Here is a 15,756-nt window from a genome sequence, read left to right on the forward strand (position 1 = left end):
ATGTGCATCTACTTGCATCAAGGAACTACACAAGAGAAAGGTCCAGCAGGAACCCTCAAAAGTCCTGTGAAGGGTAAGATAACCATCCCCATCTTTTCACCTGTAGGCTTCCAGCTTAAATAAGTGCTAAAGGATGAAGCAATTTTAACTTAAAATTATGTTTGTTTATTAGTATGTTGATTGGATCATTTGATTTTTTAATATAAATTTAAACTACTTAAATTTAAGCTGAAATTTAAACAACCGTAGGCTTCTCTGTTAATTAAGAGTGAGCAAAAAGGCCATGGTTCTCCCAAAGGGTTCATCCAGAGTTATGTGAATTTATGCCTAGTGAAAAAAGTTTTAATTCAAAGATAGTAGAAAACAAAATTAAGTTGTTTTGTATACATTGGGAGTCATGCTTGTTTAACATGTGGGTCACGTAGGTCAATAGTGATTCAGATGCCCCCACCAGTGTCAAAACTCACATCTTGCTGTGCTTAGTGTCTCTGCCATTCACTTCTAATTTGCTGCTCCTAATTAATCCAGGGATTGAAACACAAATGATTGGGCTGCAGTGCCACATGATGTCAAAAAAACTCTTCTTTGAATTCTTTGAGTAAAACGTAGGAATAGTAGCTCAGAGAATTTACCATTGACGATGAACAATTTCTTTTTTCTTTTAACCCATTATTTCTTTTTGGTTTGCTTAGCTCTGACAATTGGCAAGATAACCTTACTCCTTTGAAGTCTTCACCCCTTTTGAAATGAAATAATGTCCATTGTTTCCGATTGGCCTTAATATCAGCAACTATTTATTGAGGATTTACTGTGAATCAAATATTGTGCTGAGTATATTCACTGTAGTAGTTTTAGACCTCATGCCTCCCAATCTCCTGATACAGGCATTTTTATCCCAATAGATATGGGCAAAATGAGGCCCAGGAGGTCTCAGGCAGTGCAAGTCAATATCCAGGTCATAAATCTGGAGAATAGTGAGGGCAGACTTTGTACCCAGATTAGCTGCCTAACCAGGCTTACACTATTAACCACTATGATGAGGTAGAATCTAAAATATTTCAAATCTGTAAGGAGTTAGATGTTTTCTACAAATTCAGTGTGAATATCGTGAGGAATTTTTCTCTACTTACAATGCTATTATAAAGATTATACTCTAGTTCTTCCTTTGCCAATTGATTACAATAACTGAGATTCAATAGCATTTCAAGGGATAACATGAAACTGTATGCAACTTACAACATTAAAGAAGATATGTGTTTATTTTATTTCTAATTCATTTTTGAGAGTGAAAATTTGAACTTTTTGGAGTTTTCTGTTCATATACAGATGTTAATTCTCTGTCTCAGGGGTGATGCAGACATAAAAAGGCCAATGACAATTTTATGACTAGGACATATAAGATCTGCAGGTTTGATTTTCTCTATTATTGCATTTTAAATAACAGCACTATTTCCAGGGAATGCTTATATCCTTTCTGACACCAAACAACTAAAAACTTTCATTAGAGAAAAGTCAATCCAGCTGCAATGTGAGTCCCCATCTATTGCTAGTAATGTTAAAATAGATTCCAGACTGATGCTTTGTTTTGATGAAAACTCAGAAAGCGATTTGGAGACAGTTTGTCAGACTCTAGAGACCAAGGTACAGATGGAGCTCTGAATTAAGTGGCTTTGTATTTTGAGATTTGAAATGTGCTCTAGTCCCAATTGCATATTTCAATGATTATGGACTAATTGCATGTGGTAATTGATGATTAAAGGGTCTACACTCTTAAAATTTTGCTTCATAAAAGTAATTAAAAAGTATTAACAAAATTCAGGACATATTTTTATCTCTAGATTAATGTACATTGACATAATTCCATGAATTATGAAATAACAGGTGTTGCTTTTGTAGCTTTCAGACTGAGTGAAATTGGAAACTATCGGAGAATTTGAGTAGTTTAGTTATATGACCTATATTTTATTATTTTGTATTTATTTTTTTAAAAACTTTAATTGTGTTGAGAATAGACTACAATGTATTTGGGGTAGAGACAAGTTAGGAGGCTATTGAAGTAATCTTATCAAAAGAGGATGGTAGCTTGGACTGGGTGGTGTTTGTATAATTGAAAAATCATCAAACTCTGAATATATATTTAAGGTGGAAAGAACTAGTTTTCCAGTTGGATAAGATGTATGGTACAGAAATTAAAGATGATGCTTAGCATTTTGACCTGAGCTACGGGTAATATAATTATCATTAACTGAAGTGTAAATAACTGAGGGAGTGGCTGAAGTTTCCTAAAATGGATGTGTGATTGATTGGTTTTATCTAATTACTTATGAGCACTCATGAATATTGTAATTTTTGTGAGAATATTTTCTAGTGATTCGGCATGTAGCAGCAAAGGTTAGGTATGGAGCTGGCCAACTGAGAGGGCAGGCAAGAGTTCTGAGGAGGACCACCAGGTTGAGTTTCTTCAAAGGCCAGTTGGCACTGATGGATAGGGGACAAATGAAGAGTGGCTCTGTGAATGGCTCTGACAAACAGAATAGAGCAGATTCTGATGCCCTGTAACTTCCAAGTCTGGATGTCAAGAGATCTGTAGCTTCCCCCCGTTTTTGTTTTTGTTTTTTTTTCCCCTCTTGCACAACTCTCTTGAAGCCAACAACCATGTAAGAAATTCAACTCCTGAAACCCAACCTAGCTAAATTGAGGTAGGCCATATACCGACAGAAATATGAAGAAAGACTTCAAGCTGCCAGCCTAACAAAGCCACCAGCTGAATGCAATCTACTGAATGACCCCATCTGTTGCCATGTAGAACCAGAATACAAAATCGGTCTGAGCCATGCCCAAACTCCTGACCTGAAGAATCATGAATGAATAAAATGTTATTGTTTAAAGACACTGAGTTTGGGGGTATTTTGTTATTCAGCAGTAAATAAATGCATCTCCCTTTCTTTTGTGAATTGAATTGAGTGATTTACTCTCTGTTGTGTGTGTTTGTGGCATCCAGAAGTGTAGCTCAAAATTTCCATATTTATTTTTATATATCTATAGGATAAGGCATCTCCTAATGGCACAGAAATTATTTCTGTCTTACTTACCTCATCATTGTCTGCTAAAAGGCTAATTTAATTTGTTTACTACGGATCCAGAATGATAGTAAAATAATTTGAATTTAACTGCTTATTGATAATTGTTACCTTAAACAGATCTGAAATATGCATAGAAACAATTTAGAGCTTTCTGCAATAACCTTTCTCTTCTTAAGCTAATCAAATTTTGCACTCTTCATATGTATATATATTTATTCATTTTGTTATATATTTATAATAAAATCTCAGAGGAATTTATTAGTGAAGAAAAAAGAAAACAGGAACTCCTTCCTTACACCTCAAAGAGAGCAGGCTAATCCTCAATGGAGGGCTGTAGGTTCATAAGTCCTTTTGATAGGGAAATAGGTCAGATTCTGGATCTCAGAATCTGAGATTGGATTTGGATTTCTTTGTTTCCTATTCTTAATATATATTTTATGATAGAAGAGTTGACCTTTATTGACTGTGTTTGTTGCTGATCTGCATTTGACTTCTTTTCTTTAGATATTTAGGTAGTAATCACACAAGGATTACTTATTTTTTTTAGCTAAAACATATCAAAATGTGTTCGTATTTATACTATTTTACAAATTCTGGGATGAGAAGACCACAAATAACCCCAACAGGGAGGTAATAACAACTGCCTAGTTAAAATGTGTTTAGCACTGAAGCATATATAAAATATATTCCCTTAGCTATGAGAATTTCTTTTTGTATAGTGCTATAAAGATTTATTTAAGTAAAGTTCATATAAGTTGCCCATTTTATACATATGAGTTCTCATCTTGAGTTTCATTATTAATATTACAGATACATTTGAACAGAATATATCTCTACGTTGAAGAAAAAATTTTATGTGATTTTTTTTTTCAGGTTTAATTTCTATTCCCCAATTTCGTCATGAATCTCAGTTGGGGTTTTCTGGGAGGTTTCCTAATGCAAATTAGGAAACTACTTTGTGATTTCTGGTGGTCTATCATGCTTTCTTAAAAATTACCATGCCTCTCTTCATTTTTTCCTATCAGGAACCTTTGGATTTCTTTGTTTCCTATTCTTAATATATATTTTATGATAGAAGAGTTGACCTTTATTGACTGTGTTTGTTGCTGATCTGCATTTGACTTCTTTTCTTTAGATATTTAAGTAGTAATCACACAAGGATTACTTATTTTTTTTAGCTAAAACATATCAAAATGTGTTCGTATTTATACTATTTTACAAATTCTGGGATGAGAAGACCACAAATAACCCCAACAGGGAGGTATATTTGTAAGGAAAACAAGAATATTCAGAGCTGTTACAGAAAGATCATCCGTGCTATTAGTTAATAGCAAAGAAAATAAATATCAACACAGACTCTTCTGGCTAAAGGTAACCATGGCTTATAAATTAAAAATGTACACATCTCTTTCTACATACATATAATCTAGTATTATTTTATATAAAATGGAATATGCTGTATGTTTTTGCTTTTATTTTTTCACTCAATAATATATTAGGGAGATATTTCCATGTCAAGGCATAATATCATTTATAATGCCTGTATAGTTTTCTTTTGTAATGGTATACCTTCATTTATTTAGCAAATTCCCTACTGATTGACTTCTGTTATGTTTCCTTATATTCATTATTATTAAGAATAGTTTGCTAAACAACTGCCTAGTTAAAATGTGTTTAGCACTGAAGCATATATAAAATATATTCCCTTAGCTATGAGAATTTCTTTTTGTATAGTGCTATAAAGATTTATTTAAGTAAAGTTCATATAAGTTGCCCATTTTATACATATGAGTTCTCATCTTGAGTTTCATTATTAATATTACAGATACATTTGAACAGAATATATCTCTACGTTGAAGAAAAAAATTTATGTGATTTTTTTTTTCAGGTTTAATTTCTATTCCCCAATTTCGTCATATGGTGATCTTTGTCAGAGTAAAAGCCCTACGCTAAGAAGTTTGCAATAATAGAAAAGCCAGTGGTGTTTATGTAAATGTTAAATACATTGAACACATTGAAATGAAGCTATTGTCCTAATTATAGGTTCATTATACACTGAGCGTAATTCATTCTGTCTTTGAAATTTGAAATACTTATCATGTATCCTAAAATGATTTTATTATTTTGCCCTCATATACACTATAAAAAAATGACTTTTCTTTAGATTAATTCCCAATTGCTTCACTTTTTGCTGTTTGATATTTTAAGAGAAAACGTATATTGATATTCTTCCAAAGTCTCTTTAACCTTATGTAATGTGGATTCTCTTCCAAAACAGGAAATGTATAAAATTCCAAAGTTCTATTTGTTACTTGATAGCACGGACATAGAAACAGATATATCAAAATATCTTGCTCACATAGCTGTGAAGAAGTTACTCAGAATGGTAGATCTTTACTGTTTTATTGTGAACTGAACAGAAGTTACTGCACGCTGGTTAAAAAAGCTAAGTGTAATTACATATAGCACTTGCCAAGTTGTATTGTCATTTGTCAATAATGAATTCTAATTTGCAAATTGAAATTTTTAAAGAAACACAAACTTTTGTCATTGCCTCAGTATAGGATGAATTGTCACCAACCCTACTTAATTTTTCAGTGTATTTTAAAAATCTTTAAAATTTTTAAAGATTTATAAATCATATTTAGCACATTCATTGTAGCTGTTCATAGACAGAGGAAGCAAGCAGAACTCTACATTAATTGTGTTTGAATTATAAGACATTGACAAGACCTACTACAAGCATAGAAGACATATCATTTTCTCCCCAGGAATTATTCCTGGGCTTTTAGTAAGGGTGAATTTGTGAAAGCCCGTTTTGTAACTGGGCTGCTGATCAGATAATGTACAACATTTTAGTCGACAGAAAATGGCAGAGCCTATTGCTTTGGGGATGTGATTTCTCTTGTAAATAATGATAAATCACAATTACATAAACTGAAGGAAGACATAACATACCTATAGGCTGCATAATAATAATCATGGGAAGAGGAACCTATTGCATTTGCAAGATTAGAGCTAATAGGTTTTGCAAAGAGTGCAATAAATCAATTTTGAAAATGCCAACTTCAATCAGGTGTGCTAAGCTATTAACTAGAGTTGGTTTACAGCAAAACCAGAAATTGAATTATAGAATTTATTTTAGACATTGCCATTTGCCGTTCCCAAAGCACATAAGAAATGCTAAGAGGTATGCTCCATTTACATATGTAACAATCTTTTGCACTGACAGGAAAGATAAATTCAAGCCACAATGCAAAATACTGCTATTTCTATTTTAAGGGCACTAAATTAATTCATAAAATTAAGTTTTAAAGCTGAGTAATCACTCTTGTAAAAAATCTTGGTTTTAATATAATCTAAAATGTTAGTTAAAGACATGTTGTTTAAACACTGGCATATAAAAGTAATGATATTTGACTTGGCTCTGCAATAAACTAACTCTTGAGTAAGGGAAGGGATAGGCATGCTCCCTTGGTGAATGGGATGTTTTGCTGCATCCATATAAACAACAGTATTTTTTTTTTCCCAAAGTCTCAGTTTTCTACAACTGCTCTTCAGGTTACATTGCTAAAAATGAAAGGATGGGCCATCAAATAAAGATATGGGCATTCACTCATTTCTACCATGTTTTATTTATTTACATATGCAGATATTTTTCATAATATTTAGTAAGCCAGAAGTTTCTCCTTAAAAGGAACAACAACAAAGAAAAAAATAAAACTCTAAACTTTAACGTCTTTTCTGATGTTCTATCTTGTTAACAGCAAGAATTTACCACTCTATTTTTTCATGAACAAGTTTCAAGTTTTAATGTAAGCTCAACTATGCTTCTGTGTTCATGTTTGTAAATTTTTTTCTAGACTTTGCTTGCTTTTTCATCTATGAAAAGCCCAAGTAATGGTATTAAACGGAAGAATGTTAAGATGAATTTTATCCCATACCCAATTTTTTGCACTTGGTTATTCTTATATACCTTTGTGAGATTTTTCCAAATCTTTCTAAATAAATCAGAGTGTTTCTTTTATACAAAACTTGACTCTAAATGGATGTTCTCATTTTTTTTCTTTAGTATAGTACCAACCAAATTTGCCTAATGCCACAAAAGAATTACTGAAAAAATCTTGCATTTTATTCAAAAGAAACTGTTAGTATTTAAAATATGTCCCTGGAAGTTGACATAGGTGTCTGCACATTATTTAACTATCTATACCGGAGGCAAATATGTGGATGCATTTGATTTTGTCAAATAGTAAAATAAATATTAGGGTTTAGTGAGTAATATGAACTGTCAAGTTGGATATTGATCTTTTTATGATAAGATAGTAATTCTCAAATTCTATAATATTTTGTTATCTGTTTCTGAAACCACGTTCCAAGGAGGCTTAAAACATTTATTTTATTCTTTGGAAATTAAGTGTAATTTACATGGAATGGAGTGTACAGATCTTAAATATACAATTTGATGTTTTAATAAATGCCAAATTTTTATAACCATACCCCTCATCTGTCTTACTCATTCAGGAAACATTTATTGAATACCTAGTGTGAACCCTAGCTGCAGGATATGCAGTTATAAATCAGACTGCCCTAGAGGGATGGGAGGCAAGACAAGAAAATGTTTTGTCATAAAGTGGTAAGCATTCTTTAATACAAATATACATAGGAAAGAGACAGAACAACTGAGTGGTCAATTCTATGTAAGGAAGCAGTACAAGACAGAATATTTAGAAGAGATAGTATTCTTGTCCTGCCCCATCTTATCTGTGGAAAGTGAGGTTCACTTAAAAAAGAGACCATAGATTTGCATTTTAATTCAGATCCCAAGAACCTGAGACTAACAGTTCTTTCTTGAAATAAATTATCTTGTTTGATTCAGGGGCAAATGTAATAGAATCAGTTCCAATAAATCAGATAGTCATGAGACTCACTGTATTCCCAGGATCAGTTGGGTTTATAGTATTGTTGACAATCATATTCTCTTAGATTTTATTTGGTAGTAACTAAAATTTTCACGTTCAAGTGTAGGAAAAACAATTTTGAAAGATAATTTATAAAGTTTTGAAGTTTGTTAGTTCCCATTAAAGTAAATGACAAAGTAGTTATTCAAATCAAATGGACTCTATTGAAAGGAGTATGGTGAGGATAAAATTTTGAGGAAAATATGCAAATCTTATTATGGATGAATAAAATATGTTTTATTACTCTTAACATGCTATAGGGTCTGAGGAAGAGATTATTTAGGAACAAGCTAACAGAGTTTTGAAAAATAACTGCAGAAAATAAAAAAATGATAAAAATTGAAATTTAAAGTTGAGTTCAAAATCAAATAAATGATGCACTTTAGAGCTATTAATTAATGAGCCACAGAAAGAACTTTTCCTGACTGGTAAGCTAAAATTCGTAATGATATGCCATGAAGGAGTTTCAGGTTCGACAAAGACTAGCATGAAAGGTTTAATAGATGTAGGATTTTCAAGTTGTATGTACACCAGAAAAGGTCATGTTCTTTTAATCCATTCCTGTGCTGTGGACCTGTTATGGGTGGGAACCTTTGATTTGGTTATTTCAGTTGAGATTTGGCCTATCTCACTCAAGCTGGGTCTTAATCCTCTTACTGGAGTCCATTATCTGATGATAAAACACATATTGAGGCTAAGAGATGAAATGAAGAGAAGCTCACAGAAAAAGCTCCAGAGAAGCTGGGAGGAAGCCAGTGAAGCCAGAAGCTGGAAGTAATGAAACCAGGGATAGAAGAATCAGCAAACGTGGCCATGTGCCTTGCTATGTGACAGAGGAACCCCAAATCCCCAGTAACGGGTCTTCAGAGACAGTATTATCCTAGTGATGCCTTAATGTGGATATTTTCAAATTGTGAACTTGTAAGCTAATAAATCCCTACCGTTAAAAGCCAACTCATTTCTAGCATACTGTATTCCTGTGGCTTCAGCAAACCAAAACAATAAATTAAAAGGTTCGGGAGGCAAAAGGGTGAGAAAGAAGGAAGGTAGATGGGGAAATTTAAAGCAGGCGGGTTTATTCTGCGCTCCCAGGCGGAGCCCACCAAATCCAAGATGGAGAGAGGTGAGTCCGCGCCTGGGTGCTGGCCTGGCCAGTTTTTAAGCAAGCGGGTGGCCTGGGCAGTTTTTAAGAAAGAGGGTCAGGTGACATCCAGAAGGGGTGGTTCTCCGAAAGTCAGGTGTCCGGAAGGGGCAGTTCCGGAAATCATGTTGGAAGGGACGACACAGCCTTCGCAGCTCCAGTTGCAGTGCTCTTCCCTGTTCCCCCGACCTAAGATAAATAAAATAATTAATCTAAATAAGTTAGTAATTAATCAGAAGGAATGCTCTTAGGAGTCCCATGTATTAATAAGTTGCTCTAAGTGAATGACATTTGCAAATTAAGACTAAAATTTATTAAAATTTTAGAGTAATACTTTGTTCAAAAGTGTGATTACAAAGAATAATTATAATGGCTAAATTTGAGAGAAAATAAATCAGAAGAGAAAATGTATGGAACATGAACTAAAAATCTTTTCTAGAGTAGATTTAAGTTTTCAAGAGAGAGAGGGGGGCCATTGCTCCTTGTGCCATATCCCTAATTCACAGTCCAGAGGCCAGAGAAGGAAATTAGCTGATTTACTGGAGACTTAATGACTTATAACTCATTAAGAGATTTTGAGTGTTACCTTTTGAATTACTCACAAATGCTAACTATTTAATAAGGCTGTAAAACAAAAATGAAAATAAACAGAATTGCTTTGAGAAACATGTTCTATACCTTGTTTCAGGATCGTGCTTCTTGAACAGGCAACTGAATCCTGGCAGACATGCAAGGGCTGGCTTCTAATCCAAAGTAAACAAGATATGGTTCCCTGGAAATTTTGCAGATGTATCAAAGAGTAACTTGACAGCAAGTATACAGAATAGTATCAAGATATTTCATTCTTTTTCACAGGCATATGTAATTCCCACTTGAATGCAAGAGGGCTGAATATCAGCCTTATTTAATATATTTTGTGTCAATTTCTCTTTAAGGATTTTTGTTTTGAGGGGTGAGGAGAGAGAAGAGAAAAACATTAATTCCGGATGGCTTTAAGCAAATGTTAGAAAGGTGAACATTCACAGGTTTCCAAATATCTTTTGGCTGGTTGACATTTACAAACACTGAGCTTGGTAAGCTTTCTCCTTTAGCAATATTAAGGTTCTGGCAGCAAGCAAAGGATGTGTGAAATGAAATATGCCGTTCAAATATAGCAAAAAAAGAAAAGACTATAGTTGGAAATCATGAGACTGAAATCCTTCCTGTTATTTTAAATGTTCTATTAAATGCATGGCAAACATGTTTATCTAGTCTCTTAATTAAAATATTTAGAACTATTTGCTGCTTCCACCACCCCACTTTTAAGTCCACACATTTCTGAGTGGGGAATTATATATTTAAATGAGGCAGCACTGTATTTTGAATTCCTGAGAGGACCCTGCTGAAGCTTAATGAGAACAGAAGGCAGTGTTAATAAGGAGGGTAGTATTTACAAGGATCGCTTAAGGATGCAAGCTGGAGACTAATTGTAATTCTTTAATTCTGCTATGTGTGCACCGTCCCGGCAGCATGGAAACAGATGTGTATTTCCAAGCTGTACGTTTTAGGAATGGAAGAAACATAAATATTAAATTCCCAAATAGTATGCAAACACATGTCAATCATTATTTTAATCTAACATGGCAGCTGGAGGAAACAACTCCAAACACTAGCATAGTTGATAGTGATGAATGTTTATCTGATTCAGTTAGGAAATGTTGTTTCAGAAGTGTGCAACTATGCAAATAACTCTAGGGTTTCTAATTATTGTATTTATTAAACAGAAGTTCTATATGTTATCTAAATTCAGAAATAAAAGTGATTTTAAAAAGTAGCATGTTGACTATAATCCCACTATTAAATCAACCTCTATTCTCTCTCTATTTCTGTCTCTTTCTCACTGTCGCCGTCTCTCTCATACACATGTGTACTCTCAACATATAACACTATATATCCATAAGTATATGTATGTACACATACACTACATATAGGGCATGTATGAGGGCATACAATGAAATGTTATGTTATTAGTAGTTATTGATTAGGAACCTGCTGGTAGGTTATTATCATTTTTTAATTTAGACAGATTTGTATTGATTGCAATTTAGAAAAAACTTAACTTTCAAAGAGAGAGAAAAAAGATTTGTTTGACTTTGGTAAATAAAAAACAATGCTTAGGAAAGCAAGAAGTTCTTAGGAGTCTATAATTTATGTATAAAAAATGTCTTTAATAGCAGAATATCCCTGATATCAATATGGGTATCCATAACAGCATGTTCTTTGATCTTTTGTTTATTTGTTTGCCAGAATTATTTAACATTATTTAACTAGATTGAAAAATTAAAAATAAAAAGATCTGATACACTTAAAAATCTGTGTTATTAATTTCAGGCTATTTTATGTTCACACAAATTATAAAATTTGATTACATCATTTAATACAATATAAACAGTGATTTGATCCATATATTTTTTAATGTTTTACTTTGAAAATTTTCCAAAGAGGAGAAAATATCAAAATGCATTCTTACATGACTCATCACCCAGCTTTACCAATTATCTGAATTGGGTCAATTTTGTTTCTTCTATATCCTCACTCCGTTTCCAAACCCACTGTAATATTTTAAAGAAAATACCAGAAATATCTGTAAACACTTTATAAATGTATGTTTACCACTTAAGATCTCATTTCTTAATATAACCATAATAATACCATGACTATAATAAAAATTAAAAGCAATTCCATAACATCACCAAATAACTAATCAGTTTCAATTTCTTGAAAATGTTCCATAAATGTTTTGTTAGATTTCATTTTAAAAAATCGGTGTCTATATAAAGTCTGTGTATTGCTTTTGTGTCACATGTAAATTCTCTTTTAATGAATGATAGTTCCTTCTCCTTATTTTTCTCCTTGTTGATTTACTTGTTGATCAGATAGCCCTAATGCCAGTTCAATTTTTCCAGAATATATAAAAAAGGAAAGCTTCCAAATAAATTTAGTGAAATTAACAAAACATTGATCCTGAAGAATGTGTGTGTGTGTGTGTGTGTGTGTGTGTGTGTATTGCTCAATATTTTTCTTCAAATAGATTTACTTAAAAAAACTACTATGGTAACACACACACACACACACACACACACACACACACATACACACACATATATATAAAATGTATTTATACAGCAAATAATATATATAACATATATATATAAAACATAAAAAATGCCATTATAACCATTTTTTTAGGTTTGAAATTCAGTGGCATTAATTATACTTGTAATGCAGTACTGCCATTACTATCATCCCCTACCAAAATTTTTTTATTGCTGAAACCAAAACTATCTTCACATCAAGCATTAAGTCTCCATTCTCTGTCCCTCCCCTGAACCTCTGGTTACCTCTAATTTGCTTTCTGTCACTATGAATTTGCTTAATTTAGGCATTTCATTTAAGTGGAATTATACAATATTTACCCTTTTGTGCCTGGCTTGTTTCATAATTATTAGCATAATGTTTTCAAGGTTCATCTGTGCTATAACATGTATTAGAACTTGTTTTTTTTTTTTATCATTGAATCATCTTCTTTGAGTGTTTGTCCATTCATCTGTTGATGGGCACATGGATTGTTTCCATATTTTGACTACTATGAATATTGGTGTTGTGAACGTTGGTGTACACGTGTTTGACACCCTGTTTCCAATTATTTTGTGCATCTATCTAGGAGTAGAATTGTTGAGTCATATGATAAATGTATGTTTAACTTCCCTTGGTGTGCTACCAAATTGTTTTTCACAGTATCTGTACCGTTTTGCATTCACACCAGTAATTTACAATGGTTCCAATTTCTCCAATCCTTCTCAACATTTCTTTTCTTTTCTTTTTTATGATAGTCATCCTAGTGGATGTAAAATGGCATCTTACTGTGTTTTTTTTTAATATACAAAAAGAGCAATAAATTTCAAGGCTCGCCACAATTAGTTATAGAACAGATCTCTTCAGAGTTTGGTATGGGTTACAGTTCCACAATTTTAGGTTTTCCTTCTAGCTCCTCCAAGACCCTGGAGACTAAAAGAAATATCAGTATGATTCAGCAGTCATACTCATTTATTAAATCCTATCTTCTGTGTTATAACTCTACCATCTCCTTTCATCTTTCTCCCAATCTTTAGGTATATTTGAGCTGTGCGCACTCTAACTTTTTCATGTTGAAAGGGCTGCTGATAATATGGGATAGGGGGATGGAGCTAGCTGAGGTTCTGGAGAGGCTGGCCTCTCTGGGTTTCAGGACTTATCTGGCCTAGGAACCATCTGGAGGTTGTAGGTTTCTGGAAAGTAATCATAGTGTATGAAACCTTTGTAGAATCTCAGATAAAGTCCAAGATGCTCTTAAAAGGTTGGCAGCAATGGTTTTGATTGGAGTTTGGCAAATCATGATAAGTATTAATATCGAACTAAAGCTTGCATAAGAGTAGCCTCAGAGTAGAGCAGCCTCTTGACTCTATTTGAACTCTCTCAGCTACTGATACCTTATTTGTTACAATTCTTTCCCCCCTTTTGGTCAGGAAGGTATTGTCAATCCCATGGTGCTGGAGATATGTTTTTGTGTGTATGTGTGAAAAATAACATACACAAAAAAGCAATAAATTTGAAAGCACACCACAACGATTAGTTGTAGAGCAAATTTCAGAGTTAGTTGTTGGTTACAATTTCACAATTTTATGTTTTTCCTTCTAGCTACTCTAAGACATTGGAGACAAAAGTCAATATAATGATTCAGCAGTCAAACTAATTTGTTAAATTCTATCTTCTCTATTATAACTCCACCTTCTCCTTTCATATTTCTCCCAATCTTTAGGGGTTTTTGTGCTTTGCCCATTCTAATTTTTTTTTTTTCCATGTGGGACAGTGTTGTTGATGATATGGGATGGGGGATGGAACTAGCTGATGTTCAGAAGAGGCTGGCCCCTCTGGATTTCAGGATTTATCTGGCCTAGGAACCCATCTGGAGGTTATAGGTTTCTGGAAAATAATCATAATACATGGAACCTTTGTAGAATCTCAGATAAAGCCCTAGGTGTTCTTTAGAGTTGTTGGATCATTGTGGTTTTGATTTGCATTTCCATAATGACTAATGATGTCGTGTATGTTTGCATGTGCTTATTGGCCATTTGTGTATCTTCTTTGCAGAAATATTTCTTCAAGTCCTTTGTTTTATAATTGAGTTGTTTGTCTTTTTATTGTTGAATTGGATATTATATTATATTATATTGGATATTGATAAGCATCAGGTGTATGATTTTCAACAATTTTCTCTCATTTTGAACATTGTTTACTTTCATGTTGAAATTCTTTGATATGCAAAATTTTTAATATTGATGAAATTCCATTTATTTTTTCTCTTATTGCTTATACTTTGAGTATAAATAGAATTACCGCATTTTTAAATTAGAGAAGTTGTAGCTTTCAGAAAAATCATGCACAAAGTTCATATCCTACCCCCAAAGAGTTTTCCCTATTATTTGCATTTTACATTTGTGTGGTAACTTTGTTACAATTGGTGAAGCAATATTATTAAAATTATGTTATTGACTATAGTCTGTAGTTTTAATTACAGTTCATCAACAATGTAGGGAGAAATGTCTCCACATCCTTAACAATTTTTATTTCCCATATTTTTTTATTGTGGCCATCCTAGCATGAATGAAATGGCATCTTGTGGTCTTGATTTGCATTTCCCTAATGATTAATATGTTGACTATCTTTTCATGTGCTTCTTGTCCACTTGTATATCTTCTTTGGAGAAATGTACATTCAAATTATTTGCCTTTAAAAAAAAGAATATTGTCTGCCTTTTCTTTTTCTGAATTGTAAGATTTCTTTATATATTCCAGGTACAGTTTCCTTAAGAAATATATGATTTATAGAAGTTTTCTCCCATTCTGTGGCCTGCCTTTTCACTTTGTGTTTTGTCCTTTGAAGTAAAAAGGGGTAATAAAGAATATGCCATTGCTTTATTTTAAGAATTTTGTACTTTTAGCTATTGTATTTAGGTATTTTTTTTTTTTTAGTTATTAGAGATGGTGGTTTATGGAAAATTTGTACAGAAAATCCATGGATTTTATGTTTCCCTCCCCCCATAAGTAACACCTTTCATCAGTGTGGTACATTTGTTCCAGTTGATGAAAGAATATTATTATAATTGTATTATTGACTATAGTCCAGGATTTACAACAGGGTTCCCTATTTGAGTGTACCAAACTCTGGATTTAAAAAAAACCCTTAATCAATAAATGCACATTAATCATTTTCTAATCTTGAATTATCCTCCCATTCCTGGGATAAAACTTACCATTTTAATGTGTTTTAAAAATATTGCTAGATTGAGGGTGCATGGGTGATTAAGTGGTAGAATGTTCATCTTCCATGCTGGAGATCTGGATTCGATTCCCAGACCACGCACCCAGAAATATATGTATAGATTGATAGATTGAACATGTTCATATTTTAATGAGGATTTTTACATGTAAATGATATTGCATGTATAGAGGAAGTGTAAAGGAATCTATGTAAGGTTTGATCAGTCTGGGGA

At 32.9% G+C, this 15,756-nt stretch overlaps 1 protein-coding gene across 1 annotated transcript in view; it reads left to right on the forward strand.

Moving 5' to 3' along the window:
• The window catches only part of GPC5 (glypican 5), an 860,649-nt gene that overhangs the window by 739,368 nt on the left and 105,525 nt on the right, over window positions 1–15,756 (forward strand). The window lies entirely within an intron of this gene.

The sequence above is a fragment of the Tamandua tetradactyla genome, chromosome 4, assembly GCF_023851605.1.
Source record: "Tamandua tetradactyla isolate mTamTet1 chromosome 4, mTamTet1.pri, whole genome shotgun sequence".
Lineage (NCBI taxonomy): Eukaryota > Metazoa > Chordata > Mammalia > Pilosa > Myrmecophagidae > Tamandua > Tamandua tetradactyla.